Source organism: Mastigoproctus giganteus, chromosome 7 (assembly GCF_048544385.1).
Source record: "Mastigoproctus giganteus isolate SK-2022 chromosome 7, ASM4854438v1, whole genome shotgun sequence".
Taxonomy (NCBI): Eukaryota; Metazoa; Arthropoda; class Arachnida; order Uropygi; family Thelyphonidae; genus Mastigoproctus; species Mastigoproctus giganteus.
The window spans coordinates 43,907,189-43,929,809 of NC_143581.1; the positions used below are offsets into that span (position 1 = coordinate 43,907,189).

At 38.9% G+C, this 22,621-nt stretch overlaps 1 protein-coding gene across 1 annotated transcript in view; it reads left to right on the top strand.

Moving 5' to 3' along the window:
• LOC150082854 (uncharacterized) overlaps positions 1 to 22,621 on the top strand; it is a 614,617-nt gene that overhangs the window by 152,909 nt on the left and 439,087 nt on the right. The gene's annotated exons all lie outside the window — the stretch shown is intronic.

Genomic DNA, 22,621 nt, shown 5'->3' on the forward strand with positions numbered 1-22,621 from the left:
CCCTGATCACTGGCCAAAGTGGCTTCCTTAACATCTGGGACTTTCCTCGGTGGCGAATTCCACCCAAGACTACCAGAGCCAGTTTCTCTCTTCAGTGTAAACTCTCCAGAATAAACTGATTTGATTTGCCATTCATCAACAACTTTGTCAATTAGCCACCTCCTTCAATATTGATTCTGATATCTGGATTCACGACAAGACGTACAGAAAGCACATTTTAGATTCACTCATATCAAATTTTTAACTTTTGCAGATTTGTTATCTCCAGTTTCAATTGAGCTTGTTACATTTTTATTTTATTTTATTTCTTTTTTAAAGCCATATTCACCTATCGCTTTATTTTATTATTATCATATAAATTATGTAAACCCTTCTAGATTGGGGATTGCCCGTACTTTATTGGAGGGTAATAAATGAGTTTATACATATAATTGAGCAAGACATAGGATCGCTTTCTGGCGACTTACAAAGGTTTGCAAGTCGCTCCCTCGAATACTATGGCATGGCACCTTAAATTACATTTACAATTGGATACATGCATCAGAACTTGTATGAGATACATATGTATATGACTGACAAGCCAAAGTACACCAGCTCATACAAATTGTAAGATACCTCTCGCGTTGAGGTTTCTACATACGTTTCGTATATGGTGATTTTTGCCATGTTCATTTATACAAGTTCTGTTACACATAAATCTATGATACCAAAGACGGAATTTTTAATTAAGAAAACAGACAAAGAAAACGAAAACATTATGGTTTCCGTTTTGTTGTGTTTTATATCTTCAAAAAAGTAAACAACATTCTATATTACTCGACACCATAAAATATACAATAGAAGTTCATAGAACAGACAGATCCCTTCCTTCCTCGGGACATATAAAAAGCTGCAAATGGTGTTGTATTAAAATACTCGAGAAAAGATCAAAATCAGCCAAAGTAGCTTAACAAAAATGAATATATTGTCAAATTTAACAATAAGATGGCTCGGGAAAATATATTCATCAGTTTTCAATGTAAATAGGGATTCCCAAGGTAAAAAGCAAATGATTTTGCCCCAATTAATTAATCGAAACTTTTGCTCTATCTGGTGTAAAAACATTGACTTTCTGCTTGTTCAGAGAGGCAGATAAATTTAGAAGATCTTAAGCTCTTCGATCACTGATTCTGTTATCTTAAAGCTTCTTAATCTTTCTGTTTTAGCACTGACGAAAACAAAGTTTACATAAATGTTAAAAACAATTGCGATCTTTAATTTTGCGGTCCTTCTTTCACACCTCATTCCTATTGTTCCACTTGCTTGGTTTAATGAGTTAAATCAAATATATTTTCGTTTGCGGATCCAATTGAAATTTCGTTATTTAAAGAGTGAATGCCTGAAAGGAGGCCACAGACGTTTGAACCGTTGAGAAAGCTGAAAAGTTAAGAATTTCACGCCAAACCGGAAGGCGAACGCCGCAAGAACTAGTTAGAAAGTTAGGCTCTCTCCACTCTCCCGTAAACATAAAACGTGCGTCTACAGCAACCTCCCCCCCCCACCACCGACCAAATCGTAACAAAAATTTTATCCTAACCTATTTAGGTAAGAAAGAAAAAATCAATCCACAGAAATTGAGGTTTAAAAAACCTTGTTAGAAACCAAACACGGTAGATTAAAGAAGCAACTGCTCCACCTATCGGTACTTTCTGTTGCCAACACATTTTTTTTTTGTTTTTGTGCGAATACACAAAGTAATTTAAGAGTTTTTCTTGTGTTTAAGAATTTACATACCTTACTGAATATAAATAACTTCAACACTTTTTGGTGGAGAAAAAAAAAATATTTAATTCAATGCTATGCGCATCTGAATTTCAAACGATTTTCCCTATCTGCACCTATAGTGATGAATGCTGGACCTTCGTCATTAAATCTTTATTTTGTGGATTTCTCCAATGTAAAAACTGAGGGAAAAAGAATAATTTTTCTTATCCGTCCCTGCATACAGTGATATAATTTCACCAACTTTTAATATTTCACTTTAATTTATCCGAAGTAAACATTTGTTCCTGTAGATATCTTATTACTTGTAAATAGGGTTTTAAAACTTGGGTGACAGAAGATAAATGGCGAAGGGGCCCATTCACCAATAGGCTTAATTTTTATTTTGGCTTATTACAATACACAAGGTGTTTTCTGAAGAATTTTTGTGGATGATCCGGGAATGCTACGAAAAACAAGTTACAGAAACTTGAGGCTATTTCTCCTATAAATAAAACATTAGCAAGAGAAATGGCCTGAAGTTTCCGTAACTTGTTTCTCGTAGCATTCTTGGATCATTCAAACAAATTCTTCAGAAAACACTTCGTGGATTGTAATAAGCCAAGGTAAAATGAATTTTTCTCAAAGACAGCTATGGCCACGAGGTGCCATTGTATCTTGTCTGTGAATTGTATGTATTCTGTACTCAGTCTGCCTAACTCTGGGATGAAAAACTGGAATTTCCCAAATTAAAAAATAAATAAATAAACAAGCAACCCTCGTTTCAGTGTGTGAAAAAAAAAAAAAAAACCATAAAAATTCTTCCCATTTTGATTGCTTTCGAACCCATGTATTTTCCATACGAGGTGGAAAAATGGCGATTATAACCACTGCGCAAGTCGCAAGAGCCATGAAACGAAAATTCAGCAGTCAATATTTCTGTCCATCTGTCATTGTAGAAGGCTGAGCGATTAAATCATAGGTTAACTAGTTTAGACTTTCTGTAGGTACAGAGAGACAGAGAGAGACAGAGACAGAGAGAGAGAGAGAGAGAGAGAGAGATATATATATATATATATATATATTGGCGAGTCCACAATTTCACTTTGAACAATTCAGAGGATTGGAACTAAGAAAAAGTCTTTTTGCTATTTGGACAAAGAAACACGCTTGCTCTCATTTTATAAATTTTTGCTTCAAATTATTTGATTACAAGAATACACATTCTATGTGTATCTTCAAATTATATACTCGTTTATTTCTTTAATAATCAGCCTTATGTGATTTGGACTATATCTTTGGATAAACAGGTAAATGGAAAACATAATTTGCGTAACTTTACTTTACATAGATTTCATTCGCTAAATTCGTTAGCTTTTCCCTCTAATACGGTTGTCAAGACCGGGTAATGCCTTACGTAAATAATATCTTTGCCTGTCAAACAAACACTACAGTTTTAAAGCTAGAGAAAAAAAAAATGCGCATTTAAATCTGTTGCTATAGCAACCAGAATAGTATAGAACAAAGAAACCGTGTTGCTTTCTTCTTTGTGAGTGGGTTCCTTGCATCTTCTTATATTCGACATAAAAGAAAATGCAGAATCTGAAGAGTAAAAAGATGATGTTTATTACACATAATTACTTATTGAGTAACACATCCGTGAAAATCCATCTGGCAGCTGCTGTCTTCAAAATTCTAAATGACACCGAAAAATCACCTCATCGTTCAAGTTATTTTTCCTAGAATTTATGAGAAGACTTAATTCTTCAGATAACTGATTACGAAGCAATACGTGTGATATTTTTATCTATCAAAGAGCTATCCTTTGGTGCTCAACATTAAGTAAAAAGTGGGTCCATTGTCATTTCTTATTATCACGTACTTCCTGAAGTTGAACACTACTCTTTATGCGACTTGAGAAGACGCGATGAAGAGATCAATATTTCATCTCATCACTAACTGGTTTAAGTATGTCTCGACATACAGGAAATAACGACCCTTGGATTACAAAGGAAGATTAGTTTACTTGGCAAGAGTTCATTAATGAAACTTTATGTGAAATCATCCATACCAGGAAACTGTTGGTATCTAAGCGCCCAGCATCGATTGGAAAATTGTATTTTTGGCTATCTTGTTAAAATACGAAAATACTCCAAGATCTTGTTAGAATAGCAATTCAAAATGTACTTTCGACTGTGAATAGCAATATCCTGTATACTGATGTAATGACTATCATGAGATGTCTCAAATCTACCGATGTGTTTGCTCTTCCGTAATTGAAAATAATTAATAATGACAAATTTTAAAATCATTGAAATTTTTGTCATGATTGCATACGTTATTTTTAATACTATACTGGTCTTGCAAAAAAGTACGGGGTAGCAAAATTAAAAGGAAATTATTTGCTTGCTTAATAATATTTAATATATTTAATTGTGTAAGCTTTCAAAAGGGTAAACACTTATTGACAATCATACCCAACTAGTTGCAATATGTTCGTTCAGAAAAAAGAGAAGCCTTAGTTATAGCACCTAGCAGTTATATTCGTCAAATGCTATCTCCCACCTCCTGTACCGCTGGACTCCAAACATGCTGGAGGAATCAGATATTACCATCAACCTGGTTTTATTGAAGAGGGGTAAGGAAGCGATATACTGATTACAGTGTTATCCGTTGACCATTCTTCATATTGTGTAATAAATCAAATTAGCAACGATTCATGTTTCTAAAATAGTGAAGGAAGGGATTCTCAGTGATTTTTCGTTACCACTTCTGAGTAATACCTTCTTAGAATGTCGGCTTGTGGACGAACATGGCACTGAATTATGCCATCTCTGTCTACATAGTAATTAACATCACTTTAATATGCCAGAGTTCTTGTCTATTTTATTGACACCGAAACCACGGGTGTCATCATGTCTGCATTCTTCCTGCAAACCACAGAAACATTCCTTCGCATTTCACTTCCCTGTAAGTACAATCTTTATTCAAGAGAGCTGATCATGCTTCGTAAGTATAGCTCAGAGCGCCTGCAGCATGCAGTTGCACTTTGCCGTCCGGCAAAACAATTTTTTTTTCTCCTGCAGCTATACTTACGATGATACTACTGCTATACAGATATCCTGTCCCTTTTTGTATGTAGCCTGTGCCCCGTTTTTCCTACTCACGATCGCATGGATACGGCAGTTTTTCCACCATCTTTTACCTAGTATCACAGAATTTAAGAAAAAAAAAAAAAAATATATATATATATATATTATGAGTTATATAGTATGTTGATAATCATTGATATACGAAATTTATGGGCTAGTGCCATTGCAATGGCAATAGATATACCACATCCGTAATGTAATATATATATATATACCGTATTATTTTGTTAAATATATGTTTCAGATTACGGGGAAGATTATCGTCAAAAATATACCAATGGAGAACGCGTATGTGAAGTATGTTACATAATAATAAAATAAAATAACAAAATAAAATAATAAGAATAAAAAGAATTAATAAGAAGAAAATTTTAAAAAATAATAAATAATAATAATAATAAGAAGAAAATTTTTAAAAATAATAAATAATAATAATAAGAAGAAAATTTTAAAAAATAAGAAGAATAAAATTTAAAAAATGATAATTAATGAGAAAAAAGGAAATTGACAACCTATGCATTTCCCTCCTCCTCCCTTAGATAATTATCCAGCTGACCTTTGAATTTCCCCAAACTGTCACCCTCTACCATCTATGTAGGTAACTGATTCCAGTAATTTATAACTCGCTAGCTAAAATAAAACTTCCTGCAATCCAGTCTAAATAACTTCCCCCCGTAACTTGAAATTATGGCCCCTTGTTTTAGAATCATTTATAACCGTGAAAATTTCGTCCTCATTCATCTTACTTTTCCTCTCAGAGCCTTAAACACCTCAATCAAGTCTCCTCTAAGGCGCCTAGTTTCCAAGCTCTGCAACCCACATGTGGTGAGTTACCCATCTTTGGACCCTTTCAAGAAGTACAATGTCTTTCTTTAAGCGCGGTCTCCATACTTGAACACAGTATTCCAAGTGTGGGCTAAAAATATTCTTATCTAATGGGATTATGACGTCTTTATCTCTACTAGCAATTGTTCGATAAAATCATCGATAGCACACGATGGACCCTCCTTGCAACCAGTCTAAAATGCTCGGAGAACTTCATATCTGACCGTATCGTAATACCCAAGTCCCTTTCATCCAATACCGGCTTTAGTTCAACTCCGTCAAGTGTATAAGTTATTTTGGGGTTACTGTTCCCCAGGTGCAATACCTTACACTTTGCTGGATAAAAGCATAGCTGCTATTTTTCTGACTATCCCTGAAGTCTATCTAGGTCATTGTGAAGAAGCTCCGCTTGGCTGCAATCATTAACTACTCTACCAATCTTTACATCATCTGCAAATTTAGACATCACGTCCTCTATTCCTTCATCGATGTCATTTATGAAAATCAAAAACAACGGTGGTCCTAATACTGATCATTGGGGAATCCCACTTCTTATATCAACCCAATCTGAGGAATAACCATTTATCACAACCCTCTGCCTCCTGCCCTGAGCCATCCAGCTATCCATCTAAGGATTTTCCCTCTGATTCCAACCTGTTCCAGCTTATAAAGTAACGGCTCATGTGGGACTGAGTGAAATGCCTTGCTGAAATCCAAATAAACAACGTCGAAATTATTCCCTAAGTCCAGCTCTTGAGTGACTCTGTCAAAATAGCTAACCGGATTAGTTAAACCTGTTTTCCCTTTACAAAACCGTGCTGAGTATCCTTGAGAATTCCATTTCTATCTAAGTGATCCTGAATTCCACCCTTGATCATAGTTTCCATGATTTTCCCTACTACTCAACGCTCTTTTCCAATCCAACAGAATCACTCGCGAGTCCAGTGATGCTTTCATAATTAGCCTCAATGGTTCAGTGCACTCACTTGCCGCCTCTCTTAAGATTAAAGGGTAAAGGCAAATGCTATCAACACCAGGAGCCTTACTGGCCTGTAGGCTAGAAAGTTTTTTTTCAATAAATAAGCATGTGAAATTTCAACATCATTAATTACATTTTTTTCAACTTCACTCCCATAATTTCTCATTGACGGTAAAGGGTTTTTCTTCCGTAAATGTCGATGCAAATTAACTATTGAGTTCATCTGCAACATCATCTGGGGTATCTAATATTATCCCACGTCCATTACCTAAGGGTCCGATCTGGTTGTCCTCTTCTTTTCATTTATGTATGTGAAGAATTCCTTATCTCCCCTCTTTGCCAGTCTAACCTTTTCAGTGGCATTATTGCAGATCAATTTGTAGCTGTTATAGATTTCAGTACTTTTTATTTCTCTGTAACTTTTCCATGCCGTCTTTTTCTGCTCAAGTAATCTGGCAACTTCATTATTCATCCAACTTGGAATCCCCCTCTTGGAGTATTTTTTTAATGGTATAAAAGCATTCAAGGCTTCTGTGATTAATGCTTTTAAGGTATACCATAATTCATTTATATTCGCTCTCTGTGAGATATCTACCCAGTTAATAGAGGCCACGTAGCACCTTAAGGCATCTTAATTTCCTTTCCTAAAATTATAACCCATTCCTTTGCCTTTAACTACTGCTACCTCTCTCTCTCTTCATCGTCCACCGTAGAATTCCGTGATCATTTCCTGCTACTGGTTCATGTAGTGTAAGCCCCATTATGTCATCTGGTTCATGGGTGATGATGATGTCTAGAGTATTCTTTTCCCTAGTACTTGCCCTGGCATGTTGATACGAATAGCAATCATCTAGTTGATTTAAAAATTTTGTCCCACATGTGAAGTTTCCTTTCCATTTTCTCCAATCAATTAGAGGCAAATTGAAATCACCCATAATAAGACGTTCACACTTACTTGCCCATTCCATTTGCATGTAGTGGCTCTCATCATAATCTTCACAATCACCTGGCCTGTAGATTACTCCCACTCTCATTATACCTTTACTTCCAACTGTCTCACACCATACAGATTCTATACTAGCATGCGAAACGTCTGAATCCGGGAAAGCTTTCGTCGCGCTCAGGCTGCTTTTGATAAGAAGCAAGACCCTACCATCCCTTCTATTTTCCCTATCCTTCCTAAATACATTATACAGACCGTACTGAAACCCATCATCCCCTATCTCCGGGTGGCACCACGTTTCTGTTAGCCCTATTATGCCAGCGTTACTTGTCCTAACCAGCAGTTCGAACTCACTCATTTTATCGACGAAACTTCTGGCATTACTGTATAAATAAATTAAGACTTAGTGTTCTTGTCTAATTAATTTCCCTGTGACACACCCCTTAAAGTTATTTAAGCTCGCTTCCCCGGCATTTGCTACCCGCTCATTTGAAACCTTTCTGCCCCCAGAACATCTTGCTAATAAGTTCTGTTGCGGTAACAAACAAATGCTCTTGAGGTATGTGCAAGCGTTAATTTGACCAATACTATCAGATAACCACATATCTATATTAGCTAGTTTGGGGGGGACAAGGGTCCCCCACAAACTAGCAGTTTCTCTGAACCTTTAAGGTATCCTCAATAATATTGGCAAAAACTCTTGCACCACCTTTGTTTAAATGTATCCCGTCTCTACAAAACAGATTACTTCTACCTACAAGTGCAGGCCAAGCTGATAGAAATTTCCCTGCAAAAGCCTTGCAGAGTCCTTCAAGTCTTGAGTTAATCCACAAGGCTTTCAGCGTATAATCCTTCCTATCGTGCCTGGGCAGAATTGCAGACACAGACATTGTGACCTGACTCGCGACATTTCTTCATTAATTCCTGTATTTGTCTAACAAATCGTCAGATCGTGTAATTGAATATACAAAAACGTATTGCTGTATACCTACAATTTGGGTGAATTCCTCCGGGGTCAACCACCCAAATTAAAAGGAAAAACAACGATAAGGGAGGGATTCTCTGTTTCTGTAATGAACAATATACACTCAGGAAAACTCAATTTTGAGGCTATATAACAAATAATAGAATTTAGGGTTATAAAAATATAAAAGAAATTTCGAATTTATATAAGTCATAGTACATATTTATCATCGTTGACCCAAAAAGTTAGAAACTAAAGCAAGAATAAAGCATGTGGTAAAAGCAGACTTGCCATGTCCAAGCAAAAGAACCACGTGTGGACCTTCCTGTAGCCAAAAAAGAAATGAGTTGTATATAATGTGTGGCCCTTTAGTGACAATTGGAAAGTGCTGATCCTCGTGTGTTGGAGGTGGTGGAAAGTGTGTTGATATGCAGGAAATTAGTCAATAAGTTATATATTAAGTTCAGGCATAATGAAACTTGGCGATAGCGAGGTGGTATAAATGGCTGATGTAGTGGAAATAATAGTACCTGAACTCCACGAAGGCGAAGATATAATAGTATACTTAGAAATAGTTTCTCCTACATCCTCGGATTGCCTTAATAATTTCGGAGAAATAGGAGGGAAGAGTATAGGATAGCTGAAAGTCGGATGCAAGATATAAGGTAAAGCTCGGGTTAGCCCGAGATCGCAAGCCCGTTCTTTATAGTATAAATAAAATGAATAAATAAATTTGCTGTTTATACTCCGGGACGACCACACGGTCAGAGGAGTTCACATGGTAGAGAGAATACAAGAAACAGCACCGTATTCAGTAGTCACGAGCTTGAACCCGGGTTACTCAAGGCACTTGTATTTATGCACTCGCGATGACCACTCGGCTACGGCGGCCTTAAGAACTTAAAAGTGGTGCGATGTATATGTACAACGATAATAGAAAAAAAAATCAAGATGTGATGGAATGTAGAGAAATGTGGAATAATAAAAGAATAAATAAATACGATATGGTTATAAGAAATACACTGTAGGTTGCTAGCTGGTGAGTACAGGTTTTTCAAACTATAATACTCCAAGAAAGCATTGTGTGTATTATATGCATAGCTCTAGGACCTGTCCTGAATATAATATTTATGGTCCTTCTGAAGTGATATTTTAGATATGGGATAGTGAAATTAATATAAACCAGTTTATTATAAAAGGCTTTGATGTTAGTTATACAGGTTGAACATTTAATGCAGATGGAAGCAATCCTGTGGTATTGGGATAGAATGATATTGGCATGTACAGATTTAGATTGGATTCCCAGTGTGTAAGCTGACTACATTGAAATTAAATGTACATCTTTTTGTTATAGACATTTATATATTTTGCATTGGTGGCGATTTCTATTTTTAAATCCAAGTAATTTTCTGTGTTATCATGTGTAATGCAGTATCAGTTTTCTCCAGGGTATTTCTTCTGTATATAGGCTGCTGTAATCCTTAATGAATCAGTCATTTAGACCACCTCGCTATCGCCAAGTTTCATTATGCTTAAACTTAATATATAACTTATTGGCTAATTTCCTGCATATCAAAACACTTTTCACCACCACATCCAACACACTGGGATCGCCACTTTCCAATTCTCACTAGACGGCCACACATTGTACACAACTCCATTTCTTTTTGGCTATAACAAGGTCCACACGTGGTTCTTTTGCTTGGACGTGGTAAGTCTGCTTTTACCACGTGCTTTTTTTTTTGCTTTGTTTTTAAGTGTATATCCTCCATTCTGTCTGGTCAGCTGTGATCAATGTGTGCTATGCATTATATGGTCCTTGAGGTTGTCACAGACATTCTCTCAGATATGCCAGACAAGTTGTACTTGCTACCTGAGAGTCTAAAACGCTGATGGAACTGATATTCAGGCGACACTCAAGTCAAGTGGACCCAATTTCGGCGAGGTCCGGACGGTCTGTGACAGCCAAATCCTCTGCTTGCATCTTCACGATGGTGGGACTGTGGTGGTGAAAAGTGTTTTGATATGCAGGAAATGGAATCCTGGGTATAACCTCCATGCACAAGTACATGGTGGGTGACCGCCCAGGTGTGAACCAACGTAAGCAGGGGTCGAGGTGTGGGGCAAAGACAACTTAGTTGATTTCAACCCTTCTAAAACTCAATCTTGTCTTATATCTCGCAAAAAGGATTCTTCTGCTCCTATGCTTATCTTTAGTGACACTCCTATTTATAGGCAAAATGATATATCTCTTTTGGGGATTACCCTGACTTCTAATCTCTCTTGGCACAAGCACATTACAAATATTGTTTCCTCTGAATCTAAAAAACTTGGTTTTCTCTTTCGCTCTCGGCGTTACTTTTCTTCCAAACAGCTGCTCACTCTGTATAAATCGCAAATCCGCCCTGCCATGGAATATTATTCCCACATCTGGGGTGGTGCCACCAAAACCTCTCTCAGGCTTCTTGATTCCATTCAGAAGAGGGCAGTTAGGTTAATTAATGATTCATCTCTAATAGAGTCTCTCCACTCGCTTTCTCATAGACGCACTGTTTCTGCTGCATGCCTCGTCTACAGATACTTCCATGGGCACTGTTCTTCTGAATTGTCTTCTATAATTCCCGCTCTCTCTTTCAAAACAGTCCGAACACGTGCCGCCACCAGCCAACATCCATTTACTGTCCAACTTCAAACCCACAGAACCAACTTTTCATCTTCCTCATTTATTCATTCAACGGCTGTTTTCTGGAACAACCTTCCTTCATACGTATTTCCTGAAAATTACAATCTACAGAAGTTCAAGTCCAATGTCAACAAATATCTTCTTTCTTCTTCTCAACCTCCAACCCAAGCACGGTACTAAGTACTATAGGTTCTAATACCCTCGTGTTTGGGGTTCACATAAAAAAATATATATATATATATAAATTCGAAATTTCTTAATTTCTATTATATTTAATATAATCCTAAATTCTATTATTCGTTATAGAACCTCAAAATTGATTTTGCCGTAGCGCATATTGATCATTACAGAAACAGAGAAACCCTTACTGTTGTTTTTCCTTTTAATTTGGGTGGTTGACGCCGGAGGAAGTCACCCAAATTGTAGGTATACAGCAATAAATTTTTGTATATTATCCTTTGTGTATGTAACATTCTTGAGCTATGCGTTCTCCATAGATTCATCTAGGTATGTCTTTTACGATAATCTTACCCAAAACTAATACATATACTTAAAATAATACCGCAAATACACGATACGTACATATTTGTTTCTGGTGCTCCGCCTACATTAGAGAATAATTTTTGATGCTTCACAGTCTACTAAAGGTTGATGAACACTGGTCTAGACAGACTGCAAATAATACTTAAATGGAGATATAAATATCATCGTTGCATTTTATGCTATTTACTGAAGCATTATTACGCATAAACTTATGGTACTTTTGAAATCGGGGAATATTACACGTGTTAATGAAGATATAGTTAAGCAGAGTCAGCAAGGATTTAATGCAGTAAGGTTTGTAATGTTCTTTTCAGTCAGCGCCACCACAGCACATCATTGCCTTTTTGGTCTATGTACAAGCACATCTGCAACTGTAAAGCAAAACCTTTTTGCAAAAAAGTTTTAGAACAAAAAACATTTATCAATCTGAACCCACGTTACACAGATGGCGCTGGATGCTGGATAGCTCTCAAGTTATCTCTAACCTAGCTGCTTTCAGGTATGACAATTTAGATAGAGCTGCAAGTAAATGTGTTTTCTCAGTGATAAAATTCTTCATCCTTTTATTATTCTTTTCACCGGTGCTGTCCTGATCCATTTGTAGATAATGCAAGTCCCGAAGAATTCGTTTAGTAGAGCATGCGCAGTCACGTAATGTTTAGAGTAGGGCAGTAATAGTTTGTGTCAGTACGTGAACATACTGTACACCAGATTAAATAAGAGAACAAAGTATTGCGCTGTGAAAAATAGTTCTGCACCGTATCGATTGACCAGTGATAAATGTACAGCAATATTCGAAGTTGTAACTGAAATAAAGAGGAAAACAGTAGAGGGGCAGGAAATTTTCGCTTAAATTATTTAACTAAGTGTATAATAAATTTCGTGTCATAGTCAAGCACTAAGAAATGAAATTACTTGAGAGTGTGTATTTATTTACGACAGTAAATTTCTGTGATTTACTGAAATAGTTAGTTTTTCTTATCCCTCTCACATAATTGTTTTAATTTAGTCTTGAATATCTTCTTCAGTGAAATTGGTGTTCTTGGACAATCTAAAGTACATTGCTTGGCCACTTAGGATTAAATTTACTTGACTTGTCTTATATAAGTACATTATCTAGAATAAAAAGAAAAAAAAAAAAAAAAGTCGACAAGAAAATGCAAACTGTGCTTAATGGCCATATGTACGATTAAATTATAGCCACCAGGGAGTGCTTAGAACGCAGTTAAAATGAAACTAAATTAATCTAACCCTTCGCCTATAGAATTGATACAATCTATAGTAATTTCCCTGGGTATAAGTACATAAAGAGAAGGAATTCATTGTTATATAAAGGAATGTATTCTTAGTGTATTTAAGTTGTGGAACCTAATTTTTTTTTTTAACGTGTTATAACTGAAGTGTTTGAAGATTTTATCTTTTCAGTCATCAAAGACAAACCTTTGGATGCTAGTAAGATAATCAGTGTGTGGAAAACACCACTCTATGAAAATATTAGATTTTTCTCCAAGGTTTCTCCAAGTTATATTCATAGTCGAGATTTGACCTTTTGATCCATTATATTTGTTGGCTGCCGAAGCCAATCTGGATGCCTAGTTACAGATAGTCCCTCAGATCCTCGATAGGATCAATGTTTGGCCACTGTGCAGGCCATGACAGAAGCTTCGCGGGATCTGGCACCGCCTTGGAACAGTTCCAACACTGTCCGAGTATAACATTAGCATCTTGGGATCAATGTGGGCCCCAAGAATGTTCATATAATTCCCACGGCACTACTGTCTCACAAAGGGCAGGATACAATTAGGATCCATCGGTGCTGATCAGTGTGAATTCATCTGACCATAATGCATATTTCCAGTGCTCCACTGGACTGCCCTCGTTGGTAGCATTTCCAATACAAGCATCGTTCTCCCCACACCAGGTAGAAAAAGCGCGAATTCCTTCCGTCACTTACAGGTTTGAATCCCATCAGTAACGGGAGGAATTTTTATGAGCCTTTTGTCGCAACGTGGCTGAGTTAGTCGGTCTCAGGTGAGGGTTGCATTTGTTTTTCCTCTCAGTAACTCTGGTTTATCGTCTAGCAAATAGACCACGGAACCCACGCAATTTTTACAGATATAATACATACGGTGTAGCCTAGTCTAATTCGTTGATGCGCTTAAAAATCCTCTATGAATCACGGTCAAGTCCCTACACTGATACGAACGGAGCCATCTGTTCCATTCACACTCGTGGTTTTGTGGGGACCACTGGCGCGCACACACCCACACAGGTCCATTCGCACATTGGTGCGTGGTGGAAACCTAAATGTTGATTTCCGATTCTTACGTATATAATGGCCAGACATCTGCGGATTATGGAAAATATTCATTCCGCTGTACTGAATTGCTCTTCTTGTTCTTGGTTTTTGTTCCGTGCTGCGGCGATACATGACTGAACTCAGCTACTGCCCGTGACGATGCTCCCACTGCTAGAACACGTAAGATCATGCTTTTGGTGAGTTCTCTGATGTCAGTTGCCTTTCTACTGCACTCCTTCAAGGAACAAACCGAGGCACTGCGGCTCTTCTTACAGATCTGTCGCATCATGTGGTCCAGCACGTCACGGATTATATGAATTGTTTAAGCCTAGCGGCGTGCGAATATAGGAACATTGGATTCTCTAATAAATTGATACGGGATTATATAGAAATCTCATAATCCGAAAAAAGGAGTTTTTATAACTTTCTGTATCACTTTGCAACGAAGCTTGTTTACACCGATGAGCCAAAAAATTATGACCAGCGAGTCTTTATGCAAATCGAAGCAACTGCAGGTGAACTACGGCGCGTGCGCGGGTCAGGAACGGTATACCTGATACTGCGCTCCGTTAATCAGTATTACTCTTGGTATTCAGATGGGAAAGGCAGCAGATTTAAGCGAGTGCGACAAAGGCCAAATTGTAATGGCCAGACGACTGGATCAGAGCATATCCGAAACGGTACGGCTGGTGGGATGTTCACGGTCAGCCTTGGTTAGTACCTACCGAAAGTGGTCCGAGGAGGGAAAACCCACGAACCGCCACGAAGTGTTGTACAACCACGGTTCATCGATGCTCCACGTGAGCGAAGGCTCTGCCGGATGGTACGTGGCAATAGAAGGGCGACTGTGGTGCAGCTAGCCGGTAATTGGAATGCTGGTGATGGGAGTAATATCTCACAACACACAGTACATCGAACCCTGCTGAAAATGGGGCTGCGTAGCCGCAGGCCGCTCCGAGCGCCCATGTTAACCGCGGTTCACCGGCGACAGCGCCTACAATGGGCACGCGGGAATCGAAACTGGACCTTGAGTGATTGGAAGAAGGTCGTCTAGTCCGATGAATCACGTTTCCTGTTGCACCATGTGGACGGCCGGGTACGTGTGCGTCGTTTACCTGGGGAAGTGATGGCGCCTGGATGCGCCCTAGGACGAAAACAAGCTGGTGACGGCGGTGTCATGCTTTGGGCGAGGTTCTGCTGAGATACCCTGGGTCCAGTCATCCATGTACCGGCACTCTGACGTCTACCACCTACCTAAACATGGAACTCTTCAGGTACAGCGTCCGCCCCAAATAAAAATAAATGGCCTGACCATCAAACTCACCAACCAAATGAAGAGTGCCAAAATATTTTCCTTCAGACCCCACCTAAAATACATAAGAATGAAAATAAGGATATACTCGGCTCTAGTGGTTAGGATTAGAAGGAAGGAATGGGGATTGAAAAAAACGAACCATAATGCTATATTATAAGTCAACCTTCATCCCAGCAATAACCTATGCAGCTGCTGTATGGTACACCAAAACATCACTAGTAACCAACTAGGACTTGAACATCATTTCATTGACACGGAAGAGGAGTACCGATCGCTTTCCCAGTATGCACATAGGACCATCCTATTGACAACCACACGAGCTTGCTGCACGGTAAGCACACCTCCGCTGCAGGTGCTTGCTGGCGCGTTCCCCCTGGATTTAGAAGCTGTGAAAGCAGGACTGCTCTACCTGCACTCAAAGGGAGTGGCCGCAAATCATCAGGACTTCACAATCAACCCAGCAAGCAGTTAAAAAAACGGAAAGAGCCCGCCTACAGACCTACCTCCTTCAGGAGTGGCAGCAAAGATGGACAGAGACGGCAAAAGGCGAGATCACTCGTAAATTCTTTCCAGAACTGAACAAAATATACCCGAAAGCAACCGGACTTGCATCTGATCTCGTTACTCACAGGGCATGGACCCTTCAACCAGAAACTGTTCGGTTTCGGCCTTACCGATGGCCTAGAGTGCACGTGCGGGGAGGTCGAAAACTAGACCCACCTGGTTTATGACTGCCCATAATACGAAGATCTCAGATGCACCCTCGTCACTAAAATCCATTACCTCCCCAAAGGACTTGAACATCATTTCATTGACACGGAAGAGGAGTACCGATCGCTTTCCCAGTATGCACAGGACCTCTTCACAAGGACGAAGGTGTTAATTGCCATATATCGAGACTGATAGTACAGTATCATAAACAAATCGCATAAGACAGACAGCTCCTGTTAAAGAAAACTGTGGAAGAAAAGAGAATTAACGGAAAAGAAAGAAAGAAGGGGAAAAAATAAAGGACGGGGCTTTCCCCATGAGCATCCTAACCTGAATTATTTGGACAGGAATAGAGAACAAACCGCAGCCAAGCTGCCAAAGCCTTACGGCAGCCTGAAGAGGGCGCCCTAGTCCCCTTCACCTTTAAACCCTACTTCTCCGGGTGACGATTCTCTCGTCCCTCACCCTCATTTCTACTGTGGTGGGGTATGGGCATGCCCACTGAAACTTGGGGCTGTCTTCCCTATTGGCCCCATACTTCTGTCTTACTTACCCCCCAGTCTTCAGCTTCCCCCTCTCTATCTTCATGCTAGCGAAGTCCCCACATGCCTAAATTTAAACACATCCAAAATATCTTCGCCCACGTTCCGCCCTATCAACTCAAGCGACATCAATCTCCACGATTGACGCTGGTATGTGTATGCACGTTGTGTGTATATATGTGTGTGCGTGCGTGTGTTATTTTTTTGTTATTTGGTTTTTTTTTAGGAGCATATGCGGTGGTCATTCCCTGACCTTTCCGCATCCTCCGTATTTGGTGGCTCACGGGCTCGAACCCCGGTCTAATCAAGAAGCGTGTGCTACACACTGCTGCTCCTGCCCACCTGGCTACGGAGGCACCTCCGTGTGTGTGTGTGTGTCTATATATATATATAAAAGAATACTTTTTTATTTTTTATAGGTCCTAGCCACTGAAATCTCAGGAAATTAGGTGGCAGGACCTGCCAGAGTGAAACAAAGTACTGTACTGTGTTCCTGGTCTGCCTCCACGTGGCGAAGGTGGGGCAACGTTGGGCCTCAGCAGGGGTCCAGCGGCTAGACTACCAGATGAACAACGGTACACTAAACATATACAATATCCATACACTTTTAAATCTCTGGCATTTCCAGCGAACTGGTACACCCATAATGAAAACTACGGGGAGATGGGGGAAACCCCCTGGTATCGTCTGACACTAAATACACTTTACCTAAACATCATTGCTGACCAGGTGCACCCTTTCATGGCAGCGGTCTTCCCCTCTGGCGGTGCCGCCTTGCAGCAGGATAATGCGCCATGCCATATCGCCCGGATTGTTCAAGACTGCTTCGCGGAACATGAGGAAGACTTCCAGGTAATTCCCTGGCCTCCAAATTCCCCAGACATCAATCCCATCGAGCATCTGTGGTTTGTGTTAGAACAGCAACTCCGATCTACGGCGTCTCAACCACGGACCTTAACAGGAGTTAAAGGATCCGCTGTTTATGTGTTGGTACGAGATACCACAAGACACATTTAGAAATCTTGTAGCGTCCATGCCTCGCTGGGTACGAGCTATTTTGACTGCACGTGGAGGACCAACATCATATTAGATAGGTGGTCATAATGTTTTGGCTCATCGGTGTATTAGTATTGGTTTCTTATAACAGTTAGGAAGTTAAGTATATCCGCATTTCAGGTTTGCATACCATTGACAAAATTTGTAACTGAAGAATTACTAAGGATTGCTGGAAAAGTAGAATTTTGCAAAAAAGACTAATACCTATTTAGGAACGTTCCGTTAAACTTTGAAAGATGGGATTTAATCCTTTCACGGATTAAATCATGGACAAAAAAACAAAGTTTCTTAGTTTTTACTGTATTCAACAACTTCAGTAAACTCATTCGCGCTTTTACTAAATTACTCAAGAGGTTGAAATTAATTTCGTAAACAGATAGCGATAATAGTGAAAACAACAGGCAATAATAATAATTAAGTACCTGGTAGTTAAAAGGGGTATCATTTATTGAAGCTTATTAATGAACATTCTTTTATTACTGTTGGGCGAGAAACTCTTACTATCCTACAGTGTTCAGGATCCTGGAATTCCATGTTAGGGTTCTCTGCGAGGCCTATTGCTGCTAGATTCTTATGAAAGCTCTTTGGTGCCATACCGATGGTTGACACTGTGATCGGGATGGTCAATATTTGTTCCATATGCCACATTTCTTTGTCCTCTTGTCTTACGTCTGTGTACTTCCTGATCTTTTCCTTATAGGATTTCTGGAGGTTGCTGGTGTTGGGCACCTCTATGTCGATCAAGTAGGTAGCCATTTCCTTGTCAGTGAGGGTTATGTCTGGTCTGTTGTGCGGGAACGTCTTGTCTATTATTATGGCGCGGTATCAGTACAATTTGTGAGTAGAGGTCTCTAGTACGGCCTGAGCTACTAGAGACCCCATACTTTTTCTTCCTTCATGGGTAGCACAGTTGGTGTGATTACCGTGTTCCCCACGCTGTGTGGAAAAGACCTAAGTTCGAATCCCATCAAATGCGCGGAGCTTTTTATGGACCTTTTTTTCCAACGTGGCTCAGTTAGTTGGTCTCAGCTGAGGGTAGCATGGCTTCTTGTCCAGCAAACAGAAAATCGACCGCAGAACACATGCGGTTTACAGACAATACATACGGCGAAATATGACCTAAGCCGCTGATACGGCAAAAATACTGTAACAACAACCTGGGTAGTCAATAGTTCAGTTAACACTTCCAGTTGGTTGTGTTGGATGGTCTTGCCCTTACCTTGTTGTAGCCATACTTGGGACAATTCTATTTGCTAGCTGTCTTCCTCGGTGGACTGACTCTGACTTTTCGAACCAACCCCTCTGCTTAAGGCCTGAACGCGAGTGACTTAATCCTGCGCCAAACTCGATACAGTATGTTTAAAACTTAAACGTGTCATCTTCATCCAGCTATGGAGGTGGAATCGTTTAGTTTTGGCTTTTTTGCATCCAGTGGTGGTGGTAGTTATTGGGATCGACACCAGGTGGCGCCGTTCTCTGCCTAGTCCATTATTTAAACCTTAGATGAGGTAGATCCGATGAAGCGACTTTCCCGTTTTTTTTTTTGGCCGCGGGTTTTGAAGTCGGTCTATTACATTAGTGGTCATGCATCACACTGGGCTAATTGGGCATCATAATAACAATCTGGGTAACATATTCACTGTGTTCGGAATACAGTGAATATGTTACCCAGAGAACCACGCGGGGATAACAAATGTATTCGCTCCTATGCTCCTGTTTAAAACTCGGAAAAAGAGATAATCGAGCAGTGTGTAACGGGAAGCAGTGAAAACTTTCTTCTTTTTTTCACGTTCTCAATTATTAAATAAGGACACAGAGTGGGATATATCTGCGGTAGGAGATATACCCTCAAAGAAAGCCCAAATAACGTACTTGAAGTGTATTGATACTTTGGACTTTTACCAACGAAAATTGGTAAAGCCTAGTGATTTACTAATTTTCATTGATTTCGGGTTTTGACAGTAACACACACACTCACTTAGATCTAAGACTAGATCAAGTTATCAGACGAATAATTTTTTTGCAACTTTGCATATTTATTTTAAATTGTGGCATGCACACTGTTTTGATTTTTTTTTTTTTCATATATATTTATAAACCACACACTTGCATGTAGCCTTTCTAATAATGGGATTTAAATGCTGTTTGAAGGAATATTTGGAAGTCAGTTAATTTTGGATAACTGTAAACAAAATAAATATATATATAGTTATAGTTATTACCCAGTTTATTAACAAAACAAATTATAATAAAATATAATAAGATAAAACCAGTAACTATAACTATATATGTATTTGTGAACTATGGACCCCAGTACTCCAGGCCCATTCGTTACCAAAATAAATATATTAGCTGAAAGTTACAAGTAGCGGATGAGTTTTTTATAGAGGGATTGTTGATTAAATTGTTTAATCTCTTTCGAATAAAATCGAGAAATTTTAGAGGTTTTGGAACGTCTTTCACTCCAGTTGCAGGCAGGTAACCGATTTGGGGGGGGGGGTCATAGAGTTAGCATGACATAGCAGTTATGGAAGAGTGGTCAATCTTAGTAGTTTGTGTTGTTTATGCATTAAATTTTGCAAACAAGAAACAGAAGTGTTGTGCATTACCGTCAAATTTATGGATAATATTTGTTCATCACCAGTAGGAAAAGTCGAAGTAACCAGCTAGTAACCTCTAGCAGTATCTCTCGACAAAATGGCGTTTTTTTTTTTTTTTTTTTTCTCCCATATCGTGACTACCATACCTCAGTGAGTATAAGCAAAATTTGCATTTTATTTCTTAATTTATAACACAGTTAAGATATAGCTGTTCTGTAAATCAAGAAATAATTCTTGAATATTTCTGGCATCAGCGCAATGTTTTAAAAGATATAAGGTTAGTACCAGTCATTTGCATTCTTTGAATGTAATAAAAGGATCTGTAAATTTTAAAATCAACTAATACTCACCTCAGTTTAAAATAAAATTAGGAATCAGACCTTTGACCATTTGCTTTTAATATATCATAGTATACAAGATATGAATTTTAGAGGAGCTGTTCCTGGAGTGGATACAAAAGCAATAAAAGACTTTTTACATCAAAATTATATGGCCGAAGAACAGCCGGATACTACAGATACTTCGATAAGTTTCTTTATTTCTTTTCTTCCTCATTCGCTCTTTTCCTCGGGGGGAAAAGTTAACGGAAGTCCGAACTCTTCCATCAATCCAACAAACTGTGCAGACTCATATGAAATTCCAGTCTCGTCCGAAATAAGTTACTGCTAGTCTGTAAACTCCGTAATGTTCTGCAGCCTAAAACATATTTCGCTTCGAGTGTGTGTATGTGTGTGGCCACTTTATTTGCACGCACTGCTCATCATTTTAGAGTAGAAGAAATTCCTAAGATACTTAGCGAGCAAAGGAAATATCTACCAAAAATCTTATCCATTTCGCAAAATTCGACTCCCTCGTGAACCATAAATCGGTGATAATACATTTAAAGCAGCACAATTTAAGCAATCTTGGTGTTCTGTTTCCACAGCAACCAGCTCGAGGCTAAAGTATACGACTCCAGTATCATGCCCGGTCTAATATATGTAGTTGTGTATATCATTAAGGTGGATTGTTTATAGCTTTCTGTAAGTGCAAAACGATTCAAAAAAAAAAAAAAAAAAAACCCACGCGTGTGTACCTTGTACGCACGAAAGATGTTTTATTTTATGTGAAAACGTCCTTGGCCTAGAAGTGGTTAGCGAAATCCAAGCCAATAGCCTAATTAGCCATTTGATTATAGCACATGTTGAGTAGTGTGACGTCACAATCATACTTCTTGCAGTTACTAATGCAGGAAGTATGTTTACAACAATATAAGTATTTGTCAACAATTTCTTTTTTCGTCTCGAATTTTCGTTACATTCCATTGTTAGATGCCGCTATAGATGTTTTCCCATATAAAAAAAAAAAAAAAAAAAAAAGTTTCACTGTTGTTATGTTCATTATTTAATGCCCGGATGTGTGTCGATTCCATTTTTAATATATTGTACTTTTCACGTAAATTGTGCGCACAAAGACCAGTAGCAAAGTGTGAAAAATGTATTGCTGTAGTTACGAGTAATACGATACACCCCCACTTTTAATCCGTTTCTTAGTGGCAGCACCCATTACGAGCTCTTCCGTTACTTTCTTATCACCTGGGATATGTTTCATTTGGGAAAGATACGCGAGCAGTAGCAGCAATGTTTCCCGCGTGTCTCGTGCCTCTAATAAAACACCCACTCGAAGCATCTTTCAAGTTCCTTCCTCGCTAAAACTCATGGAGTACCATCAGTCTTCGTGTCATGAGGACACTATTCGCAAGACGTATGCCGCTGACTAGGAATTAGCCCGCGACTTAGTCGGGAGCAGCTTTAAATCAAGTGGATTTAATAGTGTCTAAACGAAGGGTAGGACATTAGCGCGAGGACATCATCTTCCCATTTGTTCTGTTGCCGAGTGCAGTAATTTAGGGAGTAATAAAGTGGGGCACACACAAAACACAGGCAGGCAACCAAATTAACTGGCGAATCCTATGAGTTCCAGTTAGAATGTGCTCATTAGGTGCGTTGACTTTATCATCGAGTAGCTCTCTCTCTCTCTCTCTCTCTCTCTCTCTCTTTCTCTGATGGTACTCATTAGTGGCCACCAGGTGGCGTGCATTGAACGAAAGGAGTCAGTCAATGGACAGGGCAACTGTATGCGTTTCCTTTGTATGGGTAAATAACTACCTAACTACGTATCGAACCAAAATCTCATTCCTCATGTACACCATCTGGCGGCCTCTTCGCGAACTAATTTAGTTATAGGGTTTAAGAGTAAATTGAGAGCAGTTCCGTGTTCATCATTGATG